At 36.2% G+C, this 25,042-nt stretch overlaps 1 protein-coding gene across 6 annotated transcripts in view; it reads left to right on the top strand.

The window, feature by feature from the left end:
• The window catches only part of LOC122400381 (LIM domain only protein 7-like), a 199,706-nt gene that overhangs the window by 49,977 nt on the left and 124,687 nt on the right, over positions 1-25,042 (top strand). Inside the window, exon 2 of one of the 6 annotated variants that reach the window (XM_043401822.1) lies at positions 14,881-14,968. The exons of the other annotated variants lie outside the window; for them this stretch is intronic. The gene's annotated coding sequence lies outside the window, so the exon portion shown is untranslated. The remainder of the gene's footprint in view (positions 1-14,880; positions 14,969-25,042) is intronic. 6 annotated transcript variants of the gene reach the window in all.

Raw genomic sequence — 25,042 nt, 5'->3', positions numbered from 1 at the left:
TTGGTAAACTTGAGTGTTCATTTTCTCTTTTAAAATTACAATTTTTTCTATGCCATAATAGGAAGGGCATCCCCAAAACATTAGACCCAGTTCTATTGCTTTAAACGATAGTTTGATATGTTACTAAAACAATCCATCTTTAGACATACACCAACCTTAGACTACATTTAGTCTAACCTACAGATAATTTTTCCAAAATGAACTTATTTTCAATATAAATTCGAAAGCCATACAGTTGAAAACACTTTTGCTTTCATCGTAGTAGCAACTAATATAAAATTTGAAGAACACGTCTGAAATGGACTATCATTTTCTCTAGCACTGTAGGAAACTATTATCAGTATTTTAGGCGCTGGAGCGACCTAAATTTTGCCTCCCAATCAGCTAAAGTCAGGGATAGAAGATTCTTCTATGTCTAATATAATCGTCGCGCGCGTTCCAACGATTATTTTTAATATCTTTTTAACAACGCCTTAAACAAAGTCCGGGTGGCAAAGCGTGCTCCCTGGAACGTAACACGCGCGAAAGCAAACAATAGCCTTGCTTCCGCGAGCGTTGGCATCCGATTATACGAGCACGAGAGTCGGTGGCATCTCGAAGCCCGGTATTTTCGGAGGAAGAACAAAAACGGATCTTACGAAAGTGGTCTGCGGAGGAGAAGCAAGAGGATGGGAATGAGGAGGAGGAGCAGAAGATATTCGGGTAGTCGGCAGGTAGGGGTAGGACAATGACCAAAGAATATATTCGGGAAGCGACGTCGGTGATCCCGCTCGATCGAAACGCAAGCCGAATAAATTGGTCGGTAACGCGGACTTGACCATCGCAAAAATTGCTTCCTGTTACCCGAAGCTCCTCAGCGAGATCAGCGACCAAGTCCCGATCCTGGTCGTGTCGCGACTCAAAGGCCAGTCTGCTTTCTACGCGGGCGCAAGGACGTATTTTCACAAGCATCGATTCGTAAAACGATATGTTTTCAGACAACCTCAGCCTCTTCTAAGCGAACACGATACCCGTTTCGTGTCAGAACTTAATATTTAATAAACCTCTCGGATGTTGTTAAGAGCCGGACTAACGTTTCGCGTGATCGATATCGAGGCGGTTGTCGTTGGTATCGATGGCTCGCGGGGAAACATAATCTAAGAAACTGTGATCTACGCACAGTGAAATCGACTGGAATAGTACGTATCGTGTGTTCTCGGTATTATTCATAACGACCGATCGATCGAGAAAGTTTCCTTTTGAAATATGCGTGCCGTTCCACCGACTGTTCGTGACTATAGCACTGGACATAAGCATTAGGACACTCGATCGACACGTAATTTTTGAACTGATTCGTAAAAAATAATCGTACTGAAATCTCTACACGTTCTTAAGAGGGCATACTAGCGTGAATTTTTGGCAAATAAACTACAATACTTTTAGCAGTCGAATTTACATGGTTTATTTATACATGTTTCGGTGCCATGTTAAAGTTTTTTGGGTGATAGAAAGTTAAAATTGGCGGCACTGCATACTCTCAAACATAGTAGCTTTTAAAAAAGTCGGATAAGTGTTAGGGTAGTTTTTTTTTATTTCAACATAGTTTCAATCTGCAATGAAAATTATTCTACAATCTTCGGTAATTTCTACATTATATGATACAAAGGTTTCCTACATCGATAGATTGCATTCTTTTAGGAAGCTATTAGTTGCTGCAGGTTTCTGAAGGGGAGCATTAGTGATAGTTTCCTCAATTTGTCAATTAGTTTGATCCTTTGGCTATTCAGTAAAGGATATTGCCATAACACATCGTGATCGAAACGCTGATCATTTTTGAACTGCTATTACCTTGTACAAAATAATTGTACAAAAATCTTGATGGACCATTTTAATGGTTGAACCGTTTATTTCCACGGTCTTAATGGGGTATTCTGGTGTAGAGTTTTATGTTTTTGTTTTTTCTAAAATAATCAAAAGTGACTGAATTATACATCATTGAACAAGGTTCCTTTAAACATAATATCCCACCTATCAAAAGAATTTTTGATTAGTAGATTTTCTTGACCTTTCTTTATGTTTAGCAAGTTGAAAAAACAAGAATAAAAATTCTATTTTTTCATTTTGGTTCACACCCTAATCACAATTATACTGATCAAGAATCCTTTTGATATTTTTCTGGCTCATTTAACACATGTGAGTGATATGACTTTTCACTAAGAAACTAAAAATACTAATTCTCAAGATTGGATGTTAAATCTAGATAGAACTCTTGAATTTTAACAAGGCTGTAAAAATAAGTTCCAATTGTCCAAAAACAAAGTTTCGATTTCGTGGACAATCTGAGGGGTTTGATCTAACAATCAAAGTGTTAAAATAAAAGAAAAAGCTTCCGAGATATCAAAAATTTTTCAACCAAGACAATTCCCATTTAGATACTTTGCAACGAGCAAAACATTACTTGTGGCCTTATTTGATAGGAAAATTGAAATGACAAGGATATTAGTTGGTTGGTGAAGCAACGACCCGCGACGAATGGGACTCGCATCCGTCTCTGGATGACATCGGCCGATGACCGTATTATCGTAACGGTTTTCAGGTAGATTTTCTGAGAAGCGTGGTTTAAGGAAAGGCCACTCGATCCTCGAGGAAGAACTGGACCTTGGATACTGGACACCAGGCAGGGTGACATTCCAGAATAGGCCGATGCCTCCGCATCGCAAAATGCAGGTTATATGCGCCTCTATGCAACCGTTTCTAAGACGAGTTCTATACGAGCTCGATTCCTTGAAACGCGTATGACGGCCAGAGGCCAGAAATTCTCGCTCGATCGTTCCGTCAATAAAAATCTTAACCCACGGATAATTGATCCTGGGCGTTTCGACGCCGTGAGAAAGACGCGTCCACCGCGAGTTCCGATCGTGGATTCGTACGTGGCGGATAAAATCATTATTAACACCATTTATTCCCGATCGACTTTAGATTTCAGTCACTTTCAGTATATTTAGTATATTTAGTTGTGTAATAAGCATATTAAACACTACCAATTTTATACAAAACTTACTCGACCTGTTATCTTCGGAATAACTTAAACATTCTTTTTTTAAAAACCCTGGTATGTGTACATTTATATTGTATATTTATGTATACTTTATTTTGCAATGTATAAAATAAGTAGAAATTAAATAGGATAAGGTCTGGTAAGGGAGTGAGATTGGGTAAAATATCTCAACCAAGAAATAATCATTTTCGAGGTTATTAAAAGTATTTTTATGCAACTATTGGTAATATATATATACGTACGTATGTACATTAATAGTAAAATTTTTAAGTATCTTTCAAATTTTCAATTTGTATATTAAAGTACAAAGAATATTTTCTCCCATTGTGGTTTTGCTTCTAGAGAATATAATTCGACTTTGAAAAGTCTTTAAACGAGCTGAATGATTGGGAAATGTTGATCATTTTTATCATACGTTTAATTTAATAAATACTCTAAATTCAGTTTTCAAGAAATATATTAGTAAATGTAATATATATAAATGATCAGTTTAAATGATTTGATTAGATTGTTAATTTTCGGAAAGATATTAGGGATAGATATTCGAAAATCAGTCTAATTATACAGAACCGCATAATCTTTGTACTAGGAAGTTGATTCATAGTGTAGTTAATGCTTCCTTGAAACTAGCCATATATATATAACTACGTTCTATGAACATCAATGCGAATAGAGTTACGAATATACTATGTTTTCCAGAATGAATCAATGATTTATAATACTTGAGCGTTGGGTTTACAGAGGTGCAACATTTTTAATTCGGAACAGATGTTAACGATGCATTCAGAATAATTCTGCACGTTATATATTAATATTAGCGATAGAAACGATACGACCTCGTTGCACCTGGCTTTAATTATAGTTACGGTGTGAATACAAGGTACCGTTAAATGATCTAATAAATCCAAGTTTCATGCGTTTCTTCGTCGGAGATGTGTCAATTTATTTTAATCTGCATTTTATAGAATAATAAGTAGAAGGGATCGATTACCTATGTTATGTTGTTATAAAAATTGCAAGAACGAGGAACGTAAAATTCACGGAAATATCCAATCAATGCGTCGATTGACATTTAGAACTTGCACAGTCGCGATTAGGTGACCGGTGTGTGCGTTTGCGAATTCAATTTCGAAGCAGTCGATTAATGGAGGCATTTGGAGTTCATTACGGTACCACGGATAAGAATCCACGGTTCCACGACGGCCATTATTGTCTCGGGGCAAGCTTCACTGAACTCCAGTGAGTTATTACTCAGAAGCAATCTTCTTTGCGAAAAAATATGCGAGACGCCAATATTTTCGATTTTTATTGGAGTTGCACAAGTATCCGTTAGGATAACTCTGCGTTTACTTTTTAAAATACTTCCACGTTATTGCACAGGAGGAAATTCCAATTTAAAAAATAGTTTATTTCCGTTTCATTATTAAACCTATTTCTTTATTAGTTTTTTTATTAAAGTAAATTAATGTTCCAGTATTTCATAGATATTTGAATGTTGAAAGAGCTTGGAATACAAATTTAAAAAATTACTTTAATGGGTATTCCTTCTTATTTTGTGTTTAATTACTTTGTAAAGTATAGTAGCTGTAGAGGATAATCGTTGGTTAGTAGGATAATTTTAACGCGGTTAAGTCAAGAAACTAATATCAGTTTTCAAGGCAACACAGTATAATTTTCATGCAACAATCTTTATTGTCGCATGTCTGCTGCAATCTATTATTTTAAATGGCTGGCGTGATATCTAAAACATGAACAGTCGAATTGTTTTTAAGTTTTACATATTATGATTAAAGTTTTTTCCCCCTATCACTTGAAATAGTTAAAAATCGTCAATTCTTTTTGTTTTATTTTGATTCAGACTTGCGCTAGAATTTTGTATATGAATACGAATCAAAGCAGCCATTTAAAATAACATACCGCAGGCTACAGGCAACTATTTAAATAATAAATTTCTCTGCATTATTTAGAAACGTGACTAAATATATATGCAAAGTTTCAGTACCATCGATCCATAATTATAAAACATACTTCGTGCCAAATACCGGTCTGAAAACCTATGCTTTCTATAAATAAATGAAATAACGCAATATGGCCAGAGTCGATCGTTGAAACGACAACAATCTCTTTCACGGTCTGCATTTCGTCGAGCAAAACGCGAGGACTTTTCGAAGAATCCATGCAAATTCTGTCGAGACTGAAAAGGAGATCAGTTATTTGCTGGATTATTCCGAAACATAGTTACCATCGCCCGCGATGCCATATCGGTGCGCGCTACATTCTTCGCTGTCTTCCAATAAACTTGGCGGCGATCGAGCGTTAGGTAAGCGACGGCAGTTTCATGGAGTAGAAAGGAAAGGGCGCCAGTTATCGCGGCGATATTGTCCGTGGTGCTGTTTTGGACCGTCGTAAAAGGCACGCGGCGTATCCGCGGACAGCAATACGTCGAATTAATTCCGTTGCGAAACGACGACAAGTAATTATTTTTCCGAGCAATTACTCCGCCGGCTTACGTGCGTCTGCAACCTTGCGGCACAATGCCGCAACTACGACGAACAATTGAATTTAATTAGCGTAATTGACAGCGATCGGAATGCTAATTACTTGACCGGAACGCCGACTTTGAATTATTAGCGCAAATTCTTCGGCGCCCTTTCACGACGAACGCCTCTCCTCGCGATGCGCGTCCAGCCTCCTCGAATTTCGGTGCCAAACGAATTTATTCGGCATACCTGTTTCTGGAAAACTACTCGATAATTTAACCCTCTCCGGAGCAAATAGTTTATGGGCTTCGAACGCTGCCCGAGCAGGTTGAACGAGGGACAGGGAATTCTTTTTCGCAGCTACCGCGGATCCGAGACTTCCTCGAGGCAGTTAATTTTTCGCTAAAATTAACCGTTCGACCCTTTCGACCCTTTCGACTTTATTTTATTTTGGTATTTCGTTACAGCTTCGAAATTAATGTAATTTTTGTTTAGTAAAGAAATTCGGAATTTTAGTCCAGAACATTGCATCGAAATATTTTAGTTTAATATCTAGACTGCGGATGTTTATGCATTTATGGTAAATTTTAATCCTCAAAAAACTACAGAATGCATTTAATATGCAAACATATAAGAAATACGAATTATTATATTTAGGGGTTGAGACAGCCCTCTGCGAAGCTTCTGTTTCATTAATTCTATTAATAAAAATGTGAATTTGCATAAAGATCCGCAGTCTAGTAATAACTATCGTGATGTCAAAGTAGCAAAGAAAATTTGATACGTTTTGAAAATAAACGTTTAATATTTCTATGTGGAAGTTCGCGAATCCCCAGAAATTGTATTATTAGAAATGATTAGATTGAAGGCTGATATTATGAAATATCTTAGAGTGACCGTGGTCCTTTTCGGAAATGGACTTTCCTCGGGTTCGCTGAGAGCATGAATTATTCTATCGTCGTGTACGGAATTATGCAACGATGTTGTTTACAACGACAACGGGTACCAGTGCAACCGTTCGTTCCAGGAGCTGCTCGATTGCCCCGAGGCTGCTTCCCATGTCACGTGTACTTACACAATCTCTTGAACGTGCATCCATATCTGCAGGTATACGTCGACAGAATCTGCACGCGTACACGTACCCTGCATCCTATTAATTTGCAGCTACTAGACGTATCCATCGAAATTGTCCGCAATTATTTTTCTTTTACCAGTGGACAAATTCAAGGATGCGTTCCCACAATCTATCATGTGCATTCAATTCTATATAATATAATTGTTGACATATTCTATACCTGTATCCCTAGAAAACCTTAGAACCTTCACTGTCAACTGGACCAACTAACAAATTATGTTAGACACGGAAACAAAATTATATGCTAATAGAACAAAAGATGCTTTATTCTATTTTAAATTGCATGCAGATTAATAGATTCTTTCTGTAAATTTTGTTGTTATTATCATCGATACTCTTGAAAAATCTCGTATAGTCTAAATAAATTAAAAACTTAAACTTTGAATAATTTGTTCAAAATAAATTGTTATTTTTAATATAAAAATATATAAATATAAAAATTCTAAAATAATTAAAAACTTTGATGGAAGGAACATAATTTGACGAAAAGGAATAATGTGAGTGAGGTGTTACGTTTAATCTGGAATTAGGATTATACAATTGATCCGTTAAGAAGACAACCTAAATAGCCTATGTTAGGTATATGAACATCTGCTAGTAAGCAGATCACCTATTTGTAGCAACTAAGCCTCTTTGGAAACCCAATTAATTCACTCCGTTCACTTTAATATATATTCATGATGGAGCCAAACAGAAATTCCTTATTATTTTCCAAAATCAATATGTAGAATTCACGTGTATAGACTCGTAATACCGATCTTCGTTTGCCAAACGTCGATGTGTTCGATTCGATAGCAGCGTCCGTGCATTGAAGAATGTAATCGTAAACGAACAGGACAGATTTACCTTCTGCGCAAACTTCGAGTCACGGCAGCTTCGAGTGCCGAAGGTATGCGATCTACGATCGACGATGGCGAAGCTCGATGGTGGTTGTTACGAGTCCAACGAATCGGGATGCAGCAATCTCTGCAATGTTACTCGATTATCGTCGTTCTACGCCCGTACGAGTATCGTTTTCCCACGGCTGTGTGTAAATATATACGTGCTGGTGACAAGCCTTTCGTAAGGACGCACTTCTTGCGAACTCGGCCTCGTTCGCGCAATAATTCCGGATCGAGCTTAGTGCTAGCTGTGGGCGAGCGTAAATGGCGCCAAGTCGCGCGCATACCGCAGGAAATGAGCAAAAATTCAGAAAAAACTCGTTTTCGCTTTAACGACAGTTTTCCATGTCTAGAGACACCTTCGATCTTTATTCAAATTACAGTGTGAAAAATGGAAATATTTTACAGCATTCCTAACGACTGTTATATTCAAAGCTTTGCAAGTAAACGATTCTACGACACGTTATGTAAGTTTTAAATGACCACCATGACAGTCAACACGACTAGGTTAATGCCAAATTTAATAAGATTACTTATTACTCTTTAAACATTTGTCATGTCTATTATTGTAATATTTTCCAACATTACTCCAAGACCAATATTTCTGTTGCGTTTTATGAAAAGAAATCGTTCATTTTGTTAATGCATAATCGACTGCATAAAGTAAAAACAATTACTAAAATATTGTTGTCTCTTACTTTTAAGAGTAATGATTCTTAAAATGAGCACGTGATTCGTAAGTTGAACATTTCTGCCCCTCCCCCAACAAGGAAGGGACATCTGACCGGACAACCCCTGAGCAATGTTCATTTTACGAATCATTACTGTACCAGTTACATTTTACGAATTTACGATATCAGTTAGAAGTTATGGATCGCGTGAAATTGAAAATGATCGAAACATTTTCCACGGGTATCCTTGAAACAACCGTCGGTCCTTGGAGGGGTTGATTTCCCAACAATACGTTCGCTTCGTTAGATTCGTTGTTGCATTCTCGATTTTTTGCTCCACTATGCACGCGGCTTTAAGCTCTCGTGGACGGTGCACGTGCACGTCCTTCGAGCGCCGCTTGGCGCCGGCCTGGACGACCGTAATTGCCGTATTATGCGAGTTTTGCGGGAACGTTCTCGGGACGTGTCGACGTCCAGCGATTTTTCGAATTCTTTTCCGCCAGGCTTCGATAAATGTCGTCATTCCTGACCGAAGCCGCTTTTAATATAAATCCTGTACGCATTTTTACGGCGACCGTGGGTGAACGTTCCCTCCTATTCTCCATGAACTGTCAGCAACTGTTTAGTTTCATTTCAAAACAGAATTGGTCAAACTTTTATCTAGATAACAGATCAAAATCAAGAAAAAGAAATATTCATCATTAACATTAAATCTACCACTTCATGTATACCTATTCTTGTCAAATGACCAGTCTTTCTCTTCTTTTTTACCAGGCAATGTACTTCTAATTTTTACATTATATGTATAGAAAGTTGTGTTTTAAAGTTTATTACAAAATATCTTTGTACAGTATGCATTTTAAAAATCTGTACAAAAATATTCAATAATTTAAATCTAAGTGTGCATACTTAGTACTTTAACTTCATACTGAAAATTGACAAACTACGCCGATATGTTTTAATTTTCATCAACCCTTAAAAATTAATTTCGTTCGAAGCGTTTGTTTACTTTTCATTGTTTACGTCGCGAGGTCATTGGCCGCACGTGCTCGTTGTAAATAGTAAATTCTTGGAAATACTTAACACTTGAATTTTAAATTTAAAAAACTTGAACTTATTGTAAGTTTGCCTCTGAGGTATCTGTAAAATTTCTCGATGAAAATTTACCAAAAATTTCATTCATAATCACCATTGAAAAGTGATTTGATTATTCGTACTACAGCATACAATGATTTTGTCTTTTTTTAATGAATGAAAATTTGGAAATACATTTAAAATGTTCTTTTATTTAAAAAGTGTAGAAGCTCGATACGCTGTTATCATAGTGGATGCACTATTATTGTGTTGAATTTCAGATACACCTGCGAAATGTCAACAAGCTTTCAGTTCACTGCAGGATTTCATTATAGTGTGGAAAGTTGCTCCAACTCGATCGAGTAGGTAGCCGCATAGAAAACAACTTTTCGACATTTTTCATTAGAACTTTGCCGCACACTTACACGCGATTAGTCCGGCTACTGCATAACAACTTGTCACGAGCCTTCAGAAAATTCTACCGTATAATTTCTGTTGTTTGACAGCGACTGTGAATTGCATGAAATGTGTTTTCGTGCTCGGATTGTACTACACGCCGATTTCGCTGTTTCGTGAATACATTCAAATAATCGTTTCACGAAACAGATTCAATAATTTAGTCAAATCGAATTCGAAATGAATACAAATCTAATGTGTTCAATATTTTCTCCTGTTAAAATTTTTGCTGAACTCTTTCGAGAATTTTTAAACGTCCTGAAAATTGTCCGACTTATTTGTAGGACAGGAATGCCAACAGAACATGTTTTACCTGTGCTTCCTTTCTATTTCTGTCAATAAATAACTATAATAATTGAAATAATACAACATTTCAAATAATAGAAGTGAAACGAAATAAAATAACTGGTTGTCTGAAATAATATTTCGAATCATGTTTTCGAAGTGCCCAGGTCTGGTGAATGTTAAGGAATACGGAAAAATAAGTAGACCCATTAACATTCCTGTGTTTTATTTATTAGTAACGTTTTTTAAATCACGAAGCAATCGTCTATTAACGATACAGGAAATATGTGTGCACGTACATTCATCAAGGATATTGCGCGTGTGGGTGCGGTGTCGCGTCCTTGCGTTTCCTCTCGAGTGGATAAACGCCACTCCTCCACGGTTCACTCCTCGATTACGTTCACTCTCTTTTCTAGCCGCATATCGCAAAGATCACTGACTCTGGCATATTCCACAAGATCCCATTTCATTTTGAATACTATTATATATAAACGAAACGGAATACAGTATTCCAGCTTTCCGATGAATAATTCACACATCATTTTTCTTGTTTATCTTGGGATATTACAGACAATTGCATACCTTTCACTTCATTCTTGAGCCTTTTCTTTTACCGAAAAGGTAATACTTTTGTATTCGTTCGAATAAAATTGCAGTATGTGCATATTGGTTCTAGAATATGGTTCCTATAGCTTCAATGTTTTTATTTTATTTATTTTAAATTAACCTCTTCACCAATTTTATGGTGTATAATATGCAATTGCACATGTGTGTTGTTTGTATATACATAACTGTGAAACTGTGGATCGATCTGAAAATGATCTATACTTGGTTGGAAACGTTTAAAATATAATTTCAATGTCAATGAAGACCTCTACTTTTTATGTTTTTTTTTTAAGAATTTATTTCGGAAGAAGAATTATTACAATTTATTACTTGCATTTGACGTATGTAAACTTATAATGTACGATGATCTTAATCTGAATCAACGTCCAATTTCTGAAAAGAACTTAAAATTAAAGTCAAATGTAGAACTTTCATAACACATTTAATTTATACACACACGATTATAAAAATGTCATTGTTTGAAAATCCTTTTGATGGTACCTTACCTTAGTAACCTTCTCAAGTACCTTACAATTTTTCTATGTATGATCTAGAGATTGAAAACTATACATTTGTAAAGATATTTATTAAAATCAGTGCACTCTTCCTGAAAATAAAGATAACTTTGTTAACTTAAAGTTTATAAAATTAACAGGTAAGAAACACACGTCTAAAAGTATTTTTGACGAAGCTACTCTTAACAAATGGAAAGGAATGGAATAGTTTATCGCGGGGATCGATCGGGATCGATGTGATCCAGGCGATCGTGACAGTTTGAGGAACGCCGCGGCAGTGACATCGATTGTAAATTGTCGAGAAAGCGCCGCGCAATTCTGGAGATCGTTCGCGCGGATAAGATCCGTAACGTGGAACGCAATCGAGCTTCCAGAATCACAAAGTTACCCGGCACGATCGCATCGGGGGCTTAATGGTTTTCGCGCGATTTATAAACTATCTTTACCGCGATCTTTATGAGACGAGGCCACGTAAGGATACATCGAAGGTTCGCGTGGATCGGACGAAGGAAATTTATAAGAGAGCAAACGACGATCTTGAACGGCGAGATTCGAGCGACGGAAAACTGGGCCCGGATCGGCGGAGTCTGACGATAGTCGCGTGCATCGGTAGCATCGTGGCTCTCCTCAGTATGCTAATCGATAATATAAATTGCACGAGAGCGAGCTTGTTTACCAGCGGTTAAAACTCGATATGCTTCTTTGAAGCGGGCGAAGAAACTACTTTCCGTTCGGGAACGAAAGTGCAACCGGCTCTTCTAGTTTTCATTAATATGAAAGAATAACGATATTTCCAGGAGCTTTTATAGATAGTCAATTTTTACTATACCTTGATAACATTTTTTTTCTTATACAAGATCACTTAGGGTCTTCACAAACACCTGTCTTATGAATTTCTTTCCATTTATCTTCACCAAACCGTGTTACTTTTACCTGGTAGTTTTGTTTTTTGGAATTGCTATTACAGTGATTTGTTTGTATTCCTTGTGTATTATTGTGATGACTAAACCCAGTGTGTTTTATTGTTTTATCAGTTATTATATTCTGTATTCCACAGTATAGCTTAGAATATATTTTCGAACACATTATGTGGCGTATATTTGCATACTATAATGGTGATTCACTATATGGTCTTTCCATTTATTCTTACCAAATGTCGTCTATTACAACTGTATTAACTTCTATTTACAAAGTAGTTTCCTTGTTTTTGTTTCTACTTTTTTTTTTAATATTAACGTGTAATATAATTAATTAATAACTAAAGTATAATAGATATTTGACTAGATTGTTGTCTCGTATTTAAAATAAGCAGATATTCTCTTTCTGGTAAACCGTCCTATAGACTCTCGATTATGTTTTCGGGAAGCATGGGTAAAAATTCTCGTTCATTATAAATTCACGGGGCACGGTGGGACGCAATAGGTCGCATGCAACGCACGACCTTTCGACCGACAGACATTTTACGACGATATGCAAATTGCTCCCAGGATCGAGTAATTAAAATGTCATCTTTAATCATACGAACTTTTACGTAGTATCTCTTTGACGGAACCATGAGATTAAGAATTATATCGAAGACATTCCCGTTAAGTATAAAAATAAACATCCGTGACACGTTATCTCTGCAATGCTGTACCTAAAAAAAAGTGTACTCTAATCTCTAACTCTAAGAAAGAGTTTCGATGGCTTAAGAGTCATTTTATTAATATGAAACGTCAGTAAATTAAAACTCGAAATAAATAAGTGATAAAAATAAGTAGGAAATGCAGTAATTAATTGTAGCACAGATTCCCCAACTGTGGAATAATGAACAATAATCCATCATCATATTACTAAATACAAATTTATCAGGTTTCATGTACAGTGATATTAGTAATAATTTATATTAAAAAAATTTGTGTGTATCCTCAAAAGATGAACAACAAAGTGAGCGAAACTCTCGTGGTTTTAACAATTAACAAACAATGCTTATTTTTCCCTTATTTTTCTACTTAATCCCCCGAAGGGGTTGATATCTGTCAATTTGGCGTTGAAGAGCGAAACACAGCGACGATAGAAGTACGCTGTTATTTAATCTAGCCCAATTTCTTCATCTCCGTTTAGAAATCGGCTCTATCGCGTCCCAGTTCTTAGAATCACCCTATGCATGCACGACAGCGACGATCATAGCCCATGATCATTACTGTTATTGTTGCCGGCGTCGCTTTGCGGTCCAAATTGGCCGTTCTCGAAACAATTGCCATGCAATCGGGCTGAAATTTATCGCGTTTACGTGTTCAACATTCGTCGCGATTTCGCGAAACAATGCGATGGGTTGCCTGCAGGGGAACGAAATGTCGGTGTTTACTCGTTAATCCTGCTGCCGGTTTCCTCCGTGGGTGTGTCTTCTATCCCTTTCGTAATTGGCCTTCTGTCAAGTCGACCTTTTCAGGGAATTCCGTTCGGTATTTTTCTCGGTGCCGCGAATCTGGAAAGCGGCGGCCAAATCGATTCGCGCTAACGAGCCGAACACGATTACAAACTTAGAAAGCAACCTGTGGCAAACAATGAACAACTTTACGGCTTACAAACTAGTTCTGCTTCTTTGTAGAGAAGAATTAACATTGCTGTCAACGTTCGACTTGTTCGACACGTGTTTATTCCGTTTGGTTGCCCGGCAAGTCCGGTACTTAAATATTTTACAGTGGAATTCCCATTTGTACGAACCCGACGGGGGACAAGCGGTTCTTATAATAGGAGTCCACTGATTATCCCCACCACTCGTGTAACTTTTCATTCGAATAACCCCGGAGTTCTCGTTTGGCTCATTCTTCGGATTATAGTAATATTTCAATCTTTATGAACGTTGAAATGATTTACGAGGACAGTAATTTGAAATAGCTTGATGTATAAATTCTTTATTTGGTTGAAAAGTGAAAATTACGGTTGTAAATATTTCTCGTCGTTCAGTAAACATGAAATGTAATATATGCTTGATATTTGCTTGATATGCTAAATAGAATTAATTATTTTTATTTAAGAATTTTTCAGATTGGATAAAAGTTGTAGGGGTTACAGAGAAATCACAAACACACAAATTTTGAAATTTGTATTAATAATTATCGTACCAAGGTTGGATCTTATTGGTGGTATGTTGAAAATGTTTGGAAATCTTTGATTTAGAGGACTCATACCATTACTAATAATAATAACGATACAGAACATACACAATAAAAGACAATATAGAAACAGACAGATGCAGGAAATGTAATAAACTACTAGCTGTGTCTGAATACATAAATAGATACGATAGTGTTGGAACGATTCTATAAATAAATACAAACTCATAAACACTACACAACCATACTATAAATATATTTAGAGCATTCTTAAAATATACTAGGATAATCCCATATTCGCTGACAATACAATTACAGTCAATTAATCAAATATTAATATAAAAAAAAATTTTAAATAATTCTACACGTCACGAACTCAAAATCAGGACAAAGTATTATTAGTCATCTACGTTTGTTACTACATCAAAGTGATCTTTCCAAAATTTACATTCATTTTTTTCATAACCAACCATCTACAGCTACAAGTTCGGTTACGATTGTCGTACATGTGAACCTACAATCCTGCAAAATATAATTGAAACAATGATGATCAGGTCTGACAAGTCCTCCGAGCTACCACAATTGTTATAATGATAATAAATGAAGATTATGCTAATTTTTTCGTTTCGTTTTCTGTTCCAGGTGAGTGAAGGAATTCAGGATAATTTGCAATCGCTCGAAAGACGTTGCAGCGTCGACGAAAGTGGGTTTCAGATGAACTAATAACGCGGTGAGTAATAAAATGTTCCCGCGTTTCGCGTCAGACGTTAAACTGGTATATTAGGAGAATTATCGTTCCGTTCCTAAGAAAGTACGCGTTTGTACCGTTGGAGGTTGTTTCGCAAGACCGCGGTGCGTGAACAGCCGTTGCGTGGCGTTACGCGAAAGATATTTCTTCTTTCAGCGGATTATTTCGCAAAGGGGAAAGAGACATTGCTTAGGCAGTCGCGTGAACTTTTGAAGGAGACGAAAGGAAAAATGATAGAGGCGAAATGTCGCGACGAATAAGGAGAGAAGAACGGGGGAAGTGAACGTCTCTTGGACGTTCGCGAGCCTCGCGGTAGAGAAAGATAGAGACAGGCGAGGGATTGGGTGTGATCGAGAAAAGTATCCCCTCGGAGCTGAAATTCCTTTTATGATCGTGCAGTTTTGTGTCGACACAGGCGGAGAACAATCGATGATTACGATCAGAAACGATGGCTCGAATGTCGTCGATCGACAATTTTATTGCGACACGCCGGAAGACAATTGTGGAAAACGCGAGCCGACCCGACGAAATTTCTCAAACTTAGTTGAAATTTATACTTAATTGAACAAAAATTTCACTCGATTCAGTCGATGGAACGTGTAGGAACGAATAGAGTAATGATTCTTAAAATGAACGTGATTCGTAAGTTGAATATTTCTATCCCAACTGAAGGGATCCCCTTTGAAAAAGAAAGATAATATAATAATGTTCGATAACTTTCTGTGGGATTATTCGTACAGATTTTAGGTAATTGAAAGTCCTTTCTCTGTCCTGATTTCTTGTATTCGGTTTCAAGCGATTTTAGAATAATCTTGAAATCACTTGAATAATTGTTTGTTGAAAGGAAGACCAAGTTAGAAAAGTATACATTTGAAATAATTATGAAAAAGTACCTTTATGTAACTCAAAGTGCATTTCAAAGATGAAACCGTTTATGAAAGAATTCAAATTTTTATTTTGATTAGAATAAATTCTGAATAAAATAATTATCTCTATATGAACTACGTAAGAATATAAATAACAATAAATGAAATTTCGTAATTTCTGTAAACGAATAATTCCTTTCCCTTTCGTTTCGCGTACTTTTTGACCTCGTACAAGAATGATTGATTCGATGTTATCTGTTCGAAGACACGCGTATGCACTTTTATTCGTAGCAGTTGCATATGCAGGCAAGTCAGAAAGGCATTTCTATCGCTATATCGTGATCTCGAGAATTTCTCTGGATCCACAATCTGTGACCATTGGCTGGCCTTGAACTCGTCCTCAACAAGGCCCGAACTGCTGAACCTGCTTTCCTTCGTGTCCTCGCCTTCTGCATTTCCACCTCTTGTTCCACCTTGTCCTCCTCGCGTCTTATCTCTACACTCGTTTGCATTTAAATAAGCACACGAGCACCATGTGCTTCTCGCTCGAAACAGCGGGTTACAAATAATTGCGTGAATCGAACTTATGCATCATTCGTCGGAGAAATGGAACAACGCGAACACGTGCACCGCGATGTATCATTTTCCATATATCGTTTAATAGCCAGGATAAAGAAAAATTCGTAGAATTAAGTTGCCAGCGAGAAGAAAGTAGGTCGCGAATAGAAACATTCGACACGGAGATCGAATATCTCTATTCCAAAGGCAAACTGTGCTGTGTACGAATGTTTGTAATTTAGAATAAAAATTTTTCATCGCCTTTTAAAATATTAAATTCATAAAATTTGCATATAGTTTCCGTCTAAGGTATGAATACGTAGAATGGGTCAAAACAGATTTCAGAATGTTTTCTCATTGTAATTAGGGATATTTTCTTCTTTGTAGAGTGGAAAAACTACCCCCATTTTTTTAAGAAAAATAACATCCAAGTATTTGAATTTTTGGACAGTCCAACTTCGTTAAAAAAGTATTCTGAAAATAGCAATTTGTTGAAATTTGCTCTTTCACCTTATTTTTTTATTTACGTGGCTGAATTTCTCATCGATCTAGCCAATTTTCCAATAGATCTTCAATTCTGTAGTGTTTGAACATTTTCAATGGGTATTGCGAGCTTCATGGATTTCAGATATCCCAACAGAGAAAAATCCAATGAAAATATTGCCCACTTGTTTTGATATATTCTGTACAGAATACTAAAAAATAATACATTTGTATAAAAATATACAATTTTATTGTTACATAAAAGAAAATTATATTAGAGAATAGTCTTAATCCAGGAATTCAGTTTTTATTATCGTCTTGTGTAAAGGAATTTCAAAATAAAAAATAAGTTACCTTCTCACAGATGTCGATGAAAAATAAATGAACGAGGATTCGAAAATAGATTACGATAAATTCTAGCGTTAATAAGAAAAGAAAAAAGAAGAATCTTCCAAGCGTATGGTTCAAACTCGAGAAGTCTAGAATACAGTAGATACATTCTACCAATCGTATATCTTTCGAATCCAGATCTCACGGAATACGTCGATTACCGGTGCACACGGGGTATTTGATCGATTACTATCTAAGTTAAATGTGTACTTTGCAACAGATGTTTCTTGCACGCAGTAATCACGAAGTCGCGTAGATACAGGAAGACATTTTCAAAAGCACAACAAGAATAAATGAAACACTGTGCACGCAGATTCTACACTTAATTGCCGGTTAAGGAAATTCATACAAATTACATGAGATGTTAGAAAAGGAATTGCAGGATGAAACGTTTATGAAATTAATTATAAAGATACGTTATCGTAGAGGCATGCAATCATTATGTGTTTTCATAGTTTCAACATGTTACATAAGTTTGATATTCGATCAAAATGCAGTTATTAATCGATACAAAGATATTTTTATTTAAGACTTTTTGATCATATATTTCATCTTTAGAACGAAGAAAATGTGATTTTTGAAATCGTATGATAAGTATTTACATAAAAGGTATTAGAATATATATGACAAAAATTATAAGAATTTATACCAACTGGGTACCAAACAATAAGTTTTTCTCTTTTTTGGATATTAATTTTCTTGATATTTCAATAGTTAAAATCTGATTAAAAGAAGAAAAGAACAAATTTTTCCGTTACTTCTTTCTTAATATCTTAACTAAAGTTTCTTTGTAAATCAGATGTGTATTCTACCCAAAGAAGAGTAAAACTGACATATTTATGGTTGCATGAAGGGTACATTCAACCCTACAGTGATTTTCCACAAATGGCATTGGTTTACTATTATGTACAGCGTCACAAATAAATAACAAATACCAACAGTCTTCCAAACATATTACACTTCCTCTAATATAGCCTTGTATAGGGATAACTTATCGATTTGCTTATACCAAATATATTACTGTAAGTTAGATTTCCATTGCTATAATAAGGAAACACATACGTAAATTATAAGAGCAAGAATGAAATATTAAAAATGTCTCGGATCACGAAGGGTTAAGCACCAGCGAACACCGTTATCCACGGCTGAATCGTTCGAACGTTGGATCGGCGTGGAAATGGAATTTTCAATGTTCGCTCAGATCCATTTGTAATCGAGAACTCGGACAAGGTGCATTCTAGTGTGCAATCCAAGAAAAAAGAGGAGGATGTAGAAAGGGAAAGAAAGGAACACGCCTCTCTCAGAAGAAACATTAAAAGGTCATTCTTCTGTGACACGTTCAAAAAATCGATTCTTTTCATTTTTTAAAAGCACATGTATTTAACAATGCACTGTTAAATTTTTAAAGAAAAATTTCAAGCATCGTTCAAGTAATCTTTTCAAAAATTTAGTACTCGATTTTAGTATAAAACATTAACTGCGTTTTTTTCGAAACATAATTTTTGCACCTGGCGTTGATAAAATCTTAAAATGTTCAAAAACAAATCTCATGGTATCTCGTCTCTATCAGAATTATACTTTTACGTTGAGTATATCATAGTTTTTATTATTAAAAATTTTCATAAAAGGATACAAGATTTTAGAATGTTTACTTTCAGCATTCGCCATTTTGCAAATTTTCGATAGAAATTTATTTAGTCACGTACGATAACGATGACTATACTGATTAAGAATTTTTCCAATTTTCTGATTTGAGATCATTCTGAGAGCTCCAATCATCCGCGCCAGCGAGATTGATTTTTAAATATATGTTTATTGCGAACGAGATAACAGTAAGAAACAATTACATAAAACTGTATAAAAAAATGTAAACGTACGACCAAAATGTAGTCGAATAGACTACAAAAAGAATGGCAGTGTTAGACGGTAGCATTAGCTTGAAAAACATTCATGAAAATTGCTAAATTTCGCAACGTCCGCGGAGAGTAATGACCCCTTAACGCGAGCAAAATCACACGCGGCCGAATAAGTAAACGTTCGCGCAAACTAACCGATCCGGTCGTGCGCACGCACGTATGTATCGGTCGAGTGCGTGCGTCGCGTCCGAACGGCGTGAAAAAATCGAGCGAGGAATTTCTGCGGCGGCAAGGACGACGATAAATCATAAAATATCTGTAAACGGTGCCCGTGCACCGAAGGGCCGCCTCTCTCTTTGCTCTTTTACACAATACGGCCGGTAGAACACGAGCGGTCGTATGTCGAACCTAACTACGTATTACGTCGAACACATGTAGTGGAACGAACAAGAAACGGAGAGGTACCAAGACGCTACCGGATGAGCGTCTCGGACGTTCCGCGACCGGGGATCGACCAATGTTCTCCGGCAGTAGAAAGATATATTAAAAATTCGAACCGATTCGAATAACTCGAAAGAAATCAGTCTTCAATTAGTCTTATTTTTCAAAATGCATTAGAATGCCAATACAGTAATGATTCGTAAAATGAACATCGCCCCGGGACTGGCATATGTTCATCTTTCGTACAGCACAGATGAAATTCACATTCAAGAGTCTATCACGCTTCATTAGCTCCATGGGGGAAATGTTCAATTTACGAATCACGTCTGAGATTCAGTTTAAGAATCATTACTGTATCTACATTGCTAGGACATGGATACGTGTAGGTACCCTATGCATTGCACTAATTTTCCATTTGGTTTATTAGAACTGAACGAGTTTGTTCATTAATGATTCGTAAGATGACCAGAGACGAAATTCGAACTTGTATCGTGTTTCTTGCTTCAGTGACTCTAAAACTCCTTCCAGTTGGGAGAGTTAGAAATGTTGAATTTAAGAATCACGTCTGGGGTTCATTTTAAGAATCATTACAGTATACAGATAGGCAAAAGAGAAGAGAAGCGAAATAAAAAATAAATGAATGAAAGTTAAATCAATAAAATGTGTAGCATGAGAAATATTTCGAGCAAATAAAATTGTGTAACCTATATTATATGTTCGTTTGCTATTTTAAAGGAGGCTTCGATAAAGAAATTGAAAATGTTAGGTTAAAATAAGTTCAATAGTGTTTTTATTAAATTCACAAGAGATTATTTAATTGAATACATTTGCAAAATCTCTTAGTTTGTACGAGCTTGATAACGATCCATACACGATTAGAATTAACGAAAAAAGAATGCTTGGATTAAACAGCGAGCGTAGCCTGTGTTCTATCCAAATTGAAGTCGAAAGAAAGAACCGAGACACATTGATCGACAGGTAGAGACTAGGGATCCAAGCAGGTAAACGTAGCTGAGTCAGGTCCAGGAGATGGCAACTGGTCATTAACAGGTTCCACCAGCGAGGATGTAGCTAGACAAGAAACATTTTTTTTTTACGTCAGTCTGTTTCTCAAGAAGAAGGAAATTGACTGGTTCGGTCGTTTCAGATTGATACGCGCATAACCGTTCGCTTCCGATATTGTCGAGTAGAAATTTTGTATCGCAGTTTAGGACGATCGAGGGGGAAAAAGCCAATAGCGATCAGAAACTTTAGTTTACGGGTAACTGAAATATGCGGTAATATTAACGAGATATCTTGAAAGTAATTGGAATGTAGATCAATTTACTTAGAATTCCTTAACGCAATTATGCTAATCGAGCATTTCCTAGAGTTCACTGTTTAAATTTATATACAGCCATTCTACTGAAACATTCCATAATGGACGTGGTATCTAATTTATGAACTGATCCGGACACGCTTAATCTATGGTAATGGGAGTCCTAGAATATCTACTAATAAATTGTATTACGTAACGTTCCAAACGAGATCTCAATTACAGTTTTCATATTCTACACATTTCTATAGATAAATTTCCAAACACCGAAATACATCTAACTTGATTGGTGCTAAAAATTCGTTAGAAACTGCAACACAAGCTAAGAAATTTTGGTGTGAAAGCCATCTTCTTTACTGTAGTTTCGATGTTCAAGAAAGAGTCTTTATTGTCCGATTTTGATCCCATCAAACTTTTGTAAGATGATAGATTTTGCATTATATAAAACTGTAAGGGTAGATTTCGGTCTAACATTTTTAAAAATTCTCTTTTATTTTACGTTTTTTAATTGTTTAATGTATGAAGAATATGTAATTAATTCTAAAGATTAACAGATTTATAGATTATTCTTCTCCGCAGTGAACCTCTAATATCTTGATCTTTCTTAAATTTACTAACTTTTATTAACTTTTAAAAGACGACTTTTAACTGTGAAGTGCCATAAAATGATTAAAAAATATTATTTCTCCACTTTTAAAGATGCTTCGGAAATTTCATGCAGTGTAAGAATGTATACAATTTGTTCGTTTTATATTATCTATAAAAAAGTTGTACAATCTTTTAAGTGTTCAGAGGATGACACGACAAGATGCCTAAACCAAAGAGTGTCATAAAAAGCCTTCTAGGTCCAAAACCACCCCTTAAATATTTTGTCACCGTTCCACCAGAGTTCGTCGATTGGGATCGCTCCGATGCCTGAAATATCGTCACTCTGTAGACACTGTGTTACGCGACGGCTAAATCATCGGTAATATCTGATCGCGTTGAACTTTGTTAGAACCGCGACGAAAAAACGTTGGACGCGTCTCGAACTGGTTCGGCAACAAGCGATCAACACTCGAGCGACACCGTCTGCAAGAAAACTGTGTCGGTCGAGCGCAGTGTCCTGCAGCGCGCGTCAAAACGAGTTTCCAGACCGATCGCTGGGAAAGATGCGCCATCCTGGGACCTCCGTCGGTGCACCGCCCTAGGACCACCTCACGGACGCACCTTGTACTCGGAATCGACGAAGGACGGCGTGTCCAGCGGCAGCTGGAAAACGTGAGTGGAAAGTCGTCGCGGTTGCGCCGGGATCCTGGAGGGAAAAGAAGGAACGGACCCGGTCGACCTAACAAAACGGCTAATGGTCGCCCCGTGAGAAGCGATCCATCCGAGATTGAAGCAAGAAATGATTTATAAGTCGGCGTGTTCCGCTCGATACCGCGTAAACGACGCTCTCCGGCGCGTACGCACTCGTTGGACGCTGTTGGACGCAGCTGCAGCATAATTGCCAGCTTATTTAACGAACGCATTAAAGACATTAAGGGAAGGTATTATATGCCGTTTCAACGAACGCTTTAATCATCGTTTCGAGTCGTCTTCGGGAAACGCAGGAACGCGATAATTAAATTTACTAAATAATTACAGTGCTTGACCAGCGAATTAGGATCACTCAGAGCTTTTCATCTTCTTAGTGCTCTTGGGATACCATAGTGGTTCTTGATCTTTCTTTTCCACGGCCCTTTCTCGAGATGACGTTTTATCAAATATTTAAATTTTTTTTTTAACCAGTACTTCGCTAAATTTTATATTTGACATAAAATAGTCTGATGGGATTGTGAGGTTTGAATTTCAACCACGTCTTGGTAGCACTTCCGGTGGTGATTCTCTGGTATAAGACATAACAGTGACTCCACGACATTGATAGTTTTATTACAGTTAAATTGTCATTTAAAAATACTCAAAGGGTTGTATCAATATTTTTAAATGTGATTTAAGTAACAAAAATAAATGTTTAATAATTCCCTATATAAATTCGTGAATGTAAAGGGCGTGTCTGAAACAATAGTGATTCAAGGCATGCAATTTAGTTGGTATAAAAGCAAGTCAATATTTTAGCAAATTAACAATAGACGTACTTTAAATACAGCATTTCTGCATATATTCGTATACAGGGTGGTCCACGCAATTGTTTCAAATCATAACTCCGTTATTATTACATTTACACAAAAATGCCAAAGGAGAAAGATAAATGGTTCGAAGAGCACTACATATGTAGGCCTTTAAATTTTTTTTAGATGCAGCAGTGCATGTGCAATTAACAATTGCATCATTTCTTTAAATAGAAATGCATATTTTTTTACACAGATCGATTCTTCTGTTCATTCTACGTATAAAATGATTAGGGTACAATGGCAACAAAATTATTAGATCTCGAGATATTTTCAAAAAATGTCTTTATTGAAGAAGATACTCAAACGCTTCTCCATTACATTCTGAACATTTCTGATAACGTTTTTTTATTGTTTGCATAACTGCGTTTAAATTATCTGCAGTTATTGCTGCACATTCCAGTATGATTCTTTCTCTCAGATTCTGTACAGAATATAATATAATGATATATAATACTTTCATATTTTGATATATTTTAATTGTGCATTGTATATATGTATTTTCTAACCCTATATTTATTTATATATTGGATTAATCCTCCCAGAGACGGTTCTTGCGAGGCATACTGTATACAGTTATAGATAATGATCTGTCTGAAATTGGAATGATGCGAGCCACGGTTCGACTTCAGTGCGTCGTATAATAGATTGCTCTTCAACGTAGTACTTTATACGTGTTGACACACTTTCACGTTCCATTCAACTAATAATTTTCCGATAAATCGCGAGATAGTGTCCGAAAAAAGATTCTCGCAATTTCTAGCGATAGGAGTCATCAGAGAATAATTTTCTTCGTCTTCGTTGGACACTTTCTCTCCACCCATTGCGGGTCGGTTCGCATGAAAGGTCGTTGAATCGACGAGAACCGGTGGTTGATGATAAAACAACGAAGAGGAAGGCAACGTTTAACCCTTTGAAGCGACTAACTCATAAATACATTGCCGTCTGTAATTATTTAGCCACCTTCGTTTTATCGAAAGTATACAGAATACGATTAAAGTAAGGTTTCATGATGCAAATAATTTTTAAGAGACATTGTGGGACACGAAATGGGTCAAAATGTGAGAACGAAGTGTTTAAAATCAGGAAAACTAGAAGGAGGCTTAAGAACATTAAAGAACGTTAATAATATAAATTTATAGTAATTTTATTTAACAGTATTAATATAAATCTTCTGACTCGATTGCAATCTACTTGTGGACATAATATTATATAAAGTAAGGCAGATAAAAGAACAAGTATTTCAGTAAATTCTCAAAAAAAACTTTGTTGAACTCCTCGGTATTTATAACATAATGGTTTGTTATATTCACCATGTCTGTTTTCTGTCAAAATAAAAAATAAAATAATGATCCTTTTATCGAAAGAAACATAAAATGTTCTGATAATTTATATAAGAAAATATAATATACGATATCCATACTAAGCATTCGATAAAGGAGATTACATACATGTCTGCTATTTAATTAATTCTTCTGTCTCATTAATGGTTCCATATGTCAATAATAAAAAAATCATAATAGGAACATACTTTTTTCTATATAGAAATACATAAGAGCAGCTAAAAGCACCGCTGCAAAACAATTATTTTGCACAAAAGCACAAAACAAACATTGAAATTGATAGAAAAATAAACCAAAACACCAAATTCGTTTTCCTTTCGCGCGAATTATATTCCCGATCAACGTTACTCGACGTTATCAAGATATAAATTAACTATCCCCGTAATGTTTTTACTAATCCTTTTGTCCAATGTCAGACTCATAATCGTATGCTGGGATCTTCGCGTATAGATTACACGGTGATAATGTCGTTTAACTCCGTTGATCCTTTTAATGATTTTTCGCGGCGTATTGAAAGCGTAGGGCAAAACGAGCAAGAAGAAAAAGTGCACGAGCAATCACCGATAATCGAATGCATTCGATGCGTCGAACCGCGCGAGAAGGAGGACCCTCGTAACGGATCGGGGACTCGTTTTCTCCCTCGTTGGTAATCCT

The sequence above is a fragment of the Colletes gigas genome, unplaced genomic scaffold, assembly GCF_013123115.1.
Source record: "Colletes gigas isolate AHSC1104 unplaced genomic scaffold, ASM1312311v1 Colletes_gigas_Sc00017, whole genome shotgun sequence".
Classification (NCBI taxonomy): Eukaryota; Metazoa; Arthropoda; class Insecta; order Hymenoptera; family Colletidae; genus Colletes; species Colletes gigas.
Note: the sequence above shows the minus strand (reverse complement) of the source record. Positions and strands in the feature narration are given on the sequence as shown.